This window comes from Grammomys surdaster, unplaced genomic scaffold (assembly GCF_004785775.1).
Source record: "Grammomys surdaster isolate TR1022 unplaced genomic scaffold, NIH_TR_1.0 63, whole genome shotgun sequence".
NCBI classification, from domain to species: domain Eukaryota; kingdom Metazoa; phylum Chordata; class Mammalia; order Rodentia; family Muridae; genus Grammomys; species Grammomys surdaster.
The window spans coordinates 5,063,057-5,071,230 of NW_021604565.1; positions in this window are offsets into that span (position 1 = coordinate 5,063,057).

Here is an 8,174-nt window from a genome sequence, read left to right on the forward strand (position 1 = left end):
ACTGACCCTCTGGACTATAAGTAATGCCCCAATTAGATGCTTTCTTTTATAAGTTGCTTTGGCCATGTTCTCTTACAGCAATGGAGAAACAAGACGCCGTCTTAGGGTTAGAACTCACTTCCGGTAGAACCTTTTCTCCAAGCAAGGCCAAGTTTAGTACCAGCCAAGAGGTGGCACTAACCCAAAGGCACCTTTTCTCCCATGACAAAAAATCCTTGACATTTATGTTTTCTCTAAAGTTTTCTGGGCTGTTCACAGTGGCCATGGTTTTCAGCATGTCCTTGTCACTGTCTGGACTGGGAATGCCTATGGCTGTGGCTGTGCTTTCAAGCTCATGAGGCTGTGGGAAGCCATAGCTACAGGCCAATTTCTGCATCAGCTCCTTTAGTAACTACTATTTCTTCTTCTTCTTCTTCTTCTTCTTCTTCTTCTTCTTCTTCTTCTTCTTCTTCTTCTTCTTCTTCTTCTTCTTCTTCTTCTTCTTCCTCTTCTTCTTCTTCTTCTTCTTCTTCTTCCTCTTCCTCTTCCTCTTCTTCTTCTTCTTTCTTCTTCTTCCTCTTCCCCTTCCCCTCCTTCTCCTCCTCCTCCTTTTTTTTTTTTGGTTTTTCAAGACAGGGTTTCTCTGTGTAGCCCTGGCTGTCCTGGAACTCACTCGGTAGACCAGGCTGGCCTTGAACTCAGAAATCCACCTGCCTCTGCCTCCCAAGTGCTGGGATTAAAGGCGTGAGCCACCACCGCCCAGGCCTCCTTCTTCTTCTTTTTGTTTTGTTTTGTTTTGTCTTTGTGGAACTGGGACTGGCTTCACAATCAATGTTTGGCTGAGGGAATCTTGAACTCTTGATCTTCATGGGTTCACCTCTCAAATTTGGAAATTGCTAGAGCATGTCACCACACCTGCCACCATGCCCAGCTTTTATGACTAACAAATCATTTCCACTTTCTGTGTTTGTGGCTAGAGCCAGGAGGCAGTTGTGTATGTGTCTGTATGTTCACATACATGCAAAGGTGTGTATATACATGTACATGTAGGAAGGTACAAGACGTATGGGACACCTCCCTTATCTTTTCCAGTAGGAACCAAACTCACTCAAGTAAGAGGAAAAACTGAATAGATACACAGAACAGCAATTCTAAGCACAGCTGAGCACCTGCTGTGCCCAGTGCTCTACAGACTTGTGTCCCTTAATCAAGGGGGTAAGCAGTGTTACCCCAGGCTTACAGGCAAAGAAGCATCTGTTCAGACCATAACATCCTAAGGTTCCAAGGACATGCTCACCAGGTCCCCCTAGGTCACCTTTCTCCTACATGGAGACTAACTGGTAGGGCTGAGACCAGCCCAGCCCTGTCTAACTCCGCTGCCCATCTCACCCCTGCCCTGTACTGCCTCCTCTTCCATCTCACCCCTGCCCTGTACTGCCCCTCTCTCTGCCTCGCTCTTGCCTGCCTCACTTACAAGTCTTCAGTCCACTGATATAAAGTTCCAATCTCACTCACTACATTATATGTTATTATTTTATTTGGCTTTTGAGTCACAGTTTCACTGTGTCTTATCAGCTGGCTCTCTCTTTGGTTTTCTTTTCAACTAGGCCTGGAATTTTCTATGTAGCTCAGGGTGGCCTTGAATTTGTGGTGATCTGACTGCTTCTGCCTCCAAGTGAGGGGGATAACCGCTGTTCCTGACAGATTGGTGATGGTGTAGCTAGTCTTATTTTCTACCCATGTTTCAGTGTATGCTGGGTGACTGTAAACTTCTTCTCCAGCTGTACCACCTCCTCTAATGTTCGAAGCATGGCCCCAAATGAATACTTACAATAAAGAATCAGGAATCCAGGCAGAGGTTTGAATCTATCCATTGAAAAGAGACCGCAAGGCCGGGTGGTGGTAGCGCACGCCTTTAATCCCAGAACTTGGGAGGCAGAGGAAGGAGGATTTCTGAGTTCAAGGCCAGCCTAGTCTACAGAGTGAGTTCCAGGACAGCCAGGGCTACACAGAGAAACCCTGTCTCGAAAAACCAAAAGAAAAGAAAAGAAAAGAGACGGCAAAACAGATGAGCCTCATATGAACAAGTGATGACTTTAGTTAATGTTTCTTATTAACCAGTTATAGTATAAACAGACACCATTATTTAAAAATAGCATATAAAGCCGGGCAGTGGTGGCACACGCCTTTAATCCCAGAGCTTGGGAGGCAGAGGCAGAAAGATCTCTGTGAGTTAGAGGCTAGCCTGGTCTACAGAGCAAGTTCCATGACAACCCAGGCCACACAGAGAAACCCTGTCTCAAAAAGTTAAAAAAAAAAAAAAGACGAGCTTGCTCACACATGCCTTTAATCCCAGCACTCAGGAGGAGAGGCACATTCATATCTCTGTGGGTTCAAGGTCAGCCTAGTCTACAAAGCAAGTCCAGGACAGCCAGGGCTCTGTTTCAGAGAAACCTTGTTTCAAAAAAAAAAAAAAAAATCAAAAACAAAAAGTAAAGATGATTTTATTCACTTTTTGAGTTGGGATCTTGTGCTGTAAAGATGATATAATTAACAAACTTTGTTGTTAATTATGTATGTGGGGTGTGTGACTGTAATTCTTTGGAGGTTTTCTATGCTCGTTTTAGCTACAGGCTCTGTGTTCCTTACAGTTTGAGTCTCACCCTGATTCACTGTCCAAGTGTGTTCTCATAGCTGCTCTCTCATAGTGACCTCGTGGCAAACCCTTGGTGACCTGTTCATCTCCATTCCTCCAGGACCCTTTGCTTCACGGCCACCTCTTCTCTTCCTTTCTCGTGGTCCTCATCATCCTCTGGCCTCCAACTCACAGAGATCTGCCTGCCTCTGCCTCCAGACTGATGAGCTTAAAGACGTGTGCCACTACCACCCAGCTCAGAGCCAGGCACCCCATTCCTTCTATGTACATATGAAAGATAATACAAATGACGCAAGCTACACCCCTCAAGGCCATGAATAATTGCAGCCCTCCCATAGATATATTAGATAACAGAGTAATCCAGGGACGCAACCCTGTTAAGATCACCTTCCATCTCCTCCGGCTGTTGGGGTAAAAACAGAGAGGGAGTGTGAGAAGGAACCAGTTCATCTTGTCTAATGTTCCCTCTTCTCAAAAAGCAAAACAAAACAAAGAAAGCCCAGACCTTTTTGTTGTTTGTTTGTGTGCATTTTACAGGATTTCCTCCCGTAAGCCTTTGCTTGGCCTCAATCCTGGAATCATCCAGTCTTAGGCGCTACAGAGCTGGTATTGCAGGCTTGTGCCACCACACCTATCGTTAAAGAAAAAAAATCTAGGTTATTATGTTTAGTTGCTTTTTTCCTTTCTTCCAACCTCCGTACCCACATCTCCCTCAACCCTGCCTTCTGAGACAGTTCTAGCTCAGGCTAGCGAGGTACTCACTATGGAGCTGAAGATGATCTTCAACTCTTGATCCTCTTGCCCCACCCCGCCCTACCCCACCCCGTAATGGTGGGGCATGAACCTCTGTTTCCAACGTTCCCTCCTGCTGGCCAGCTGTAGAGCTTCTCCTCATTAGTGCATGGCACTTCTTCCATACCTCAGCTTTCTGTTCTTTGATTGTAGAGGGTAATTGTCGCCTCATAATCTAGTCACTCCAAGTGTATGCTCTGTTTAATGTTATGTTTCTTAGACACACGTAGGAACATCTGGACTCGGTATCCTAGGATGCGTCCTCAGCAGAATAATGCAGAAGGCAAGCATTTAGCTTTTGTAAGAATCCTTTACATCACATGGATCCAGTTTCTGCAATAGATTTTTGTGGTAGCTCAAACTATTTCTCCTCTTTTCTTGTAACTAAAGTAAAAAAAAGAAATTGGGGCACCTGTTACAGGTAGCAGGTGGCAACACTGGATCATGCAGCTTTGCTTAACAACAGTCAGTGTGGCTAAAGGTTATTACACAGTGAAAGCAAGTGCGATCTTTCCTTCTTTCCTTTCCTTTCCTTCCTTCCTTCCTTCCTTCCTTCCTTCCTTCCTTCCTTCCTTCCATTATTTCTTTCGTTCTTTCTTCTTTTTTGGATTTTTCCAGACAGGGTTTCTCTGTATAGCTCTGGCTGTCCTGGAACTTGTTCTATAGAACAGGCTGGCCTCCCAACTCTGAGATCCACCTGCCTCCTGAGTGCTTGCTGTGTGCCACCATTCCTGGCATTTCTTAATCAATCTATCAGGCTTTGTGTGGAGCTGCAAAGTGAACAGAACCTATCCTATGTGAGTTTCCTTAGCAATGTGCGAGCCAGTGTCTATTTATTCCACACAGGGCACCAATGGCGGATCAAAGCAACAAGGCATCCCAAGCCAACCTCATGAGCTGATGAATTTACAGGACTTTTTCTGATAAAAGTATGGGGTCACTTGCTGCCTGCATCACTGAGGAGCCTCCCCCAGCATGGTGACTCGTGAACGCTCAACTAGCAGGCAGCTCCACCAAAGAATCTTCTGTTCCAAGCAATTGTTTATTGCTGAGAGAGCCCAGAGGGTGGGGGTCTTTGTGATCTCATAATTTTCTGAGTGCTCCGTCTGTTTTAAATGTTTCCTGAGCTTTACGTGTTTTATGAGTCTTCCTCTTCTCACTAGGAGGGATTGATTTGATTCAGAGGAGATCGCTACCTAACAACCTATAAATAAATAAATAAATAAATAAATAAATAAATAAATAAAACAATTAGGTGAGATGAGGTTGTGTCTGAGGGAGAGGGGTAAGAGAAACTCCTCTTTAGGCAAAGGAGTCTAGCTAGAGGAGTTGGCCTTTCAGCAGGGTTTTGAAGGAAATATAATGTATTTTCCTCTTGGCCTAAATAGAGAAGGGGAAGTCTAGGAGAAGAAACAGCTGGAAAGCAGTGCTTGGGAGATGGGGAGCAGATAGACTGGCTTATACAGAAGGTTTAGAGCTGATGAGACCTGAGGAGGGGTGCAAGGCTCTGCTTCTTCAGGTAGGAGATGAGGACGTTTACAATAGAGAAGCAATATGAAATTAAGACAAGTCCTTCTGGTTGTCATGACAATGAGGCACAAGGGAGCAAGAGAGAGGAAGTCCAATTAAAAGTCTGGATCTGAAATGAAAGCAGTTGTAACAAGAATGGAAAGCAAAGGACAGGTTTGAGAATGGTTTGGCAGCTTGAGTCGGTACAGCTCTGCGACAGATTGTACTGGGAGGCGAGAGAGGGAGGAACTAGCGACTTCCAAATCACTGGCTTTGGAACACGGGAATCTTTTATTAAATCTTTCTCTAAACCACTATGCATTATTCATTGTGAGATTAAAGATGCACTCTCGTTGGGAGACATCGTTAGTTTCCGACTGAGGGAATCCCTAGATTAGAAACCAAACCTCCCACACTCCCATGCTGCCTTTCCACCGGAAGCTGTGGGATGTGACTGGGGGAGGGGTGCACATATATGGAAAACAGCCTTTTGTCCTAGAAAAAGAAAGGGGAATGCCAAAAGATACAATTAAATACACGTTGGATACTTCATACAAGGCACCCCTTCCAGGACTTTTATCACAGGCAGTGGCAGCTCTGTGTGCTTGTTCTGCCTTCATTTCATTAAGTGGGCTTCCCATAGAGAAAAACAGGCAAACGCTTATTTCGTTACAGGATAATCAGAAACTTGTGCTTTAAAATTGAGATGATGTTAGCAAGGTCATGTCTTGGTTCTTTCTGCTGGATATAAATAATGTTGGATGATTAAACCCTATGAGTAGGTTCTGAAGCATGGCATAGGGCACCACATTTGTGTCTTCTATATAGCTTTCCTAAATCCACTCAGGCCTCGTGTTTGGGAGTCGATATGTTAGCATCAGGAGAGCCAACACTGGCTTGTTATTCATGGTTTGGGGCATGCCATCTGTTGCCTGCCTGGTGTCTTGTCTTTCACACAGACATTGGGGAATAATATCAACATCATCTTTGAATGGAACTCAATCTCCACTTGATAGAAGTTCTTGATAGAATTTGGCTTTTGAAGCAGAATCAACCCAATGGTTGTCAAACCGTCACGTGTTAGAAATATCTGGAGGCTTTGAAGACAGACCACCGTGCCCAGCACTCAGAACTTATAATTTAGTAAAGCTAGGGCAGAGAGCAAGAACTGGCTCCCTTAATTTGGGGAACACTGATGTGACTGGAAAGGAAACTAACAGAAAGGGAGAAAACATCCCATAGAAAACATACAGCTTGGGTTGTGGCTCAGAAGAATGCCTGCTGTAGCATGTGCAGGACCCTAGGTTTGATTCCCCGGGAAGCTAAAACAGTGGGCCAGAGAGATGGGTAAGTAGTTAACAGTGAAGTTCAGTGGCCAGCTCCTACCGACAACCACTGAAACTGTAGGGGAGGGTCAGGGGCACCTGTGCTCATATACTTATACCCACACATAGACACATGCCTAAAACATGTACATATACCCACACATAGACACACACAAAGAACATGTACATGTACCCACACATAGACACACAAAGAACATGTACATATACCCACACATAGACACACACATAAAACATGTACATACAACCACACATAGACACACACATAAAACATGTACATATAACCACACATAGACACACACATAAAACATGTACATATAACCACACATAGACACACACATAAAACATGTACATATACTCACATATAGACACATGCATAAAACAAACAAACAAACAAACAAACATAATCCCCAAGCCCCCAATGTCCATGTTGTTGATTTAGTTTGAGAGGCTAAACTACATACAATGGGAAATTCAGTGTCAGGTGAAACAGGCACTGAAGAGGGAAATACTTCCAATTGTTGGATTGGCCTTGTGCTTCCATTGTTCTAGAAACAGAGTCCCTACAACTAGATTGCACCATAGTCCCACTCAGAGAAACTCACAGCAATGCACCTTTTCTGGTATCTCAGGGTTTTCTAGTTGAGCCGGAACCAGACCATGTCGTGAGCCATTTCACTGGGCTACTCAGAGTACTGCACTGAGCCTCAGGACAGTTCAAATCCCAAGGTTTTTCTTGTCCCTGAAGTGAGTCAAATTAAAGATACATATTTGTTTCCTTGATGCAAACAGCAAACAAGTTCCGATTAGAAATGAACCTTTGATTTCCTAAACCATGGAAATGCAAGATAGTGTCTTCTAATGCACCAATTCGTATTTTTGGTAAGCAAGTGATCTTTGTACTGTACCAGATAGCAGGAAAAATGCTTAAATAGCTACTTCCTTGAAGAGTCAGGGTTCTAGCCTGAGAGTTTCAGTCACAGCGCTCAAGTCCAGAGACATCACCAGAAACTGTTGGCAGAGGATGGGGGTCGAGGGAGGATGGGGATTACTGAATCCTGGGAAACAAGGTGCTGGGAAAATGAGTCTGTTTGTAAGACTTAAGGTGCTCCCCCCAAAACAAACTAGAATTGGGATGCTAAATCAGGGAGGGAGCCTGGAAAGGATAATTCCCTGACTTACGCTCTCCTCCTGCCTTCTGATCTCTACCTTGCACCAGCTAAAATTCCAGAGTTGAGGGAACCCCCACTGTGAATCTCCAAAGTTTCCCCTGGCAGAAGGGCTTCTGCTGGAGTCCAAGGAGCAACAGAGTAGCCAAACTCTCTTTTTTTAGAAGGATATTAACATTGTTCTGAGAAGACTCCTGAGTTAGTGTAGGTCAGATTATCAGAACAGTGAACTTTAGCTATAAACGTTGCTACTACGATTACTCTTGGTTTACAGATAAGGAAACTCTAAGGCTCATAGACTTTAGAACCGAACGTCGCGCCCCCACCCCCAGCCAGCGGTAGCAGATCCCCACACTCACTTCTAGACATTCAGATTCGCACTGGGTGAAAATGCAGCCAGTTTCTCCCAGTACCACACAAGCTTAAGATGGGGCGGCAAGTGCATGCTTAACTTCTTAATTTACTACAGAGGAGAGCCTTGTTACTCTTGGTAACAAAGAGTAGTGACACTTCTTAAGTGGGGCGGGGCACATGCCACATGTATTTGAGTGCCTGTAAAGGTCAGAAGAAGGTTTCAGATCCTGTGGAGCTGGAGTTACTGACAGGTGTTTGCCACACAATGTGAGTGCTGGAAACCAAACCCTTGGGTCCTCTGGATGAGCAGAATGTTATAATGTATTTAGATTATCATGATACACATACCCCACTCCTCTTCTCCCAGCTTCC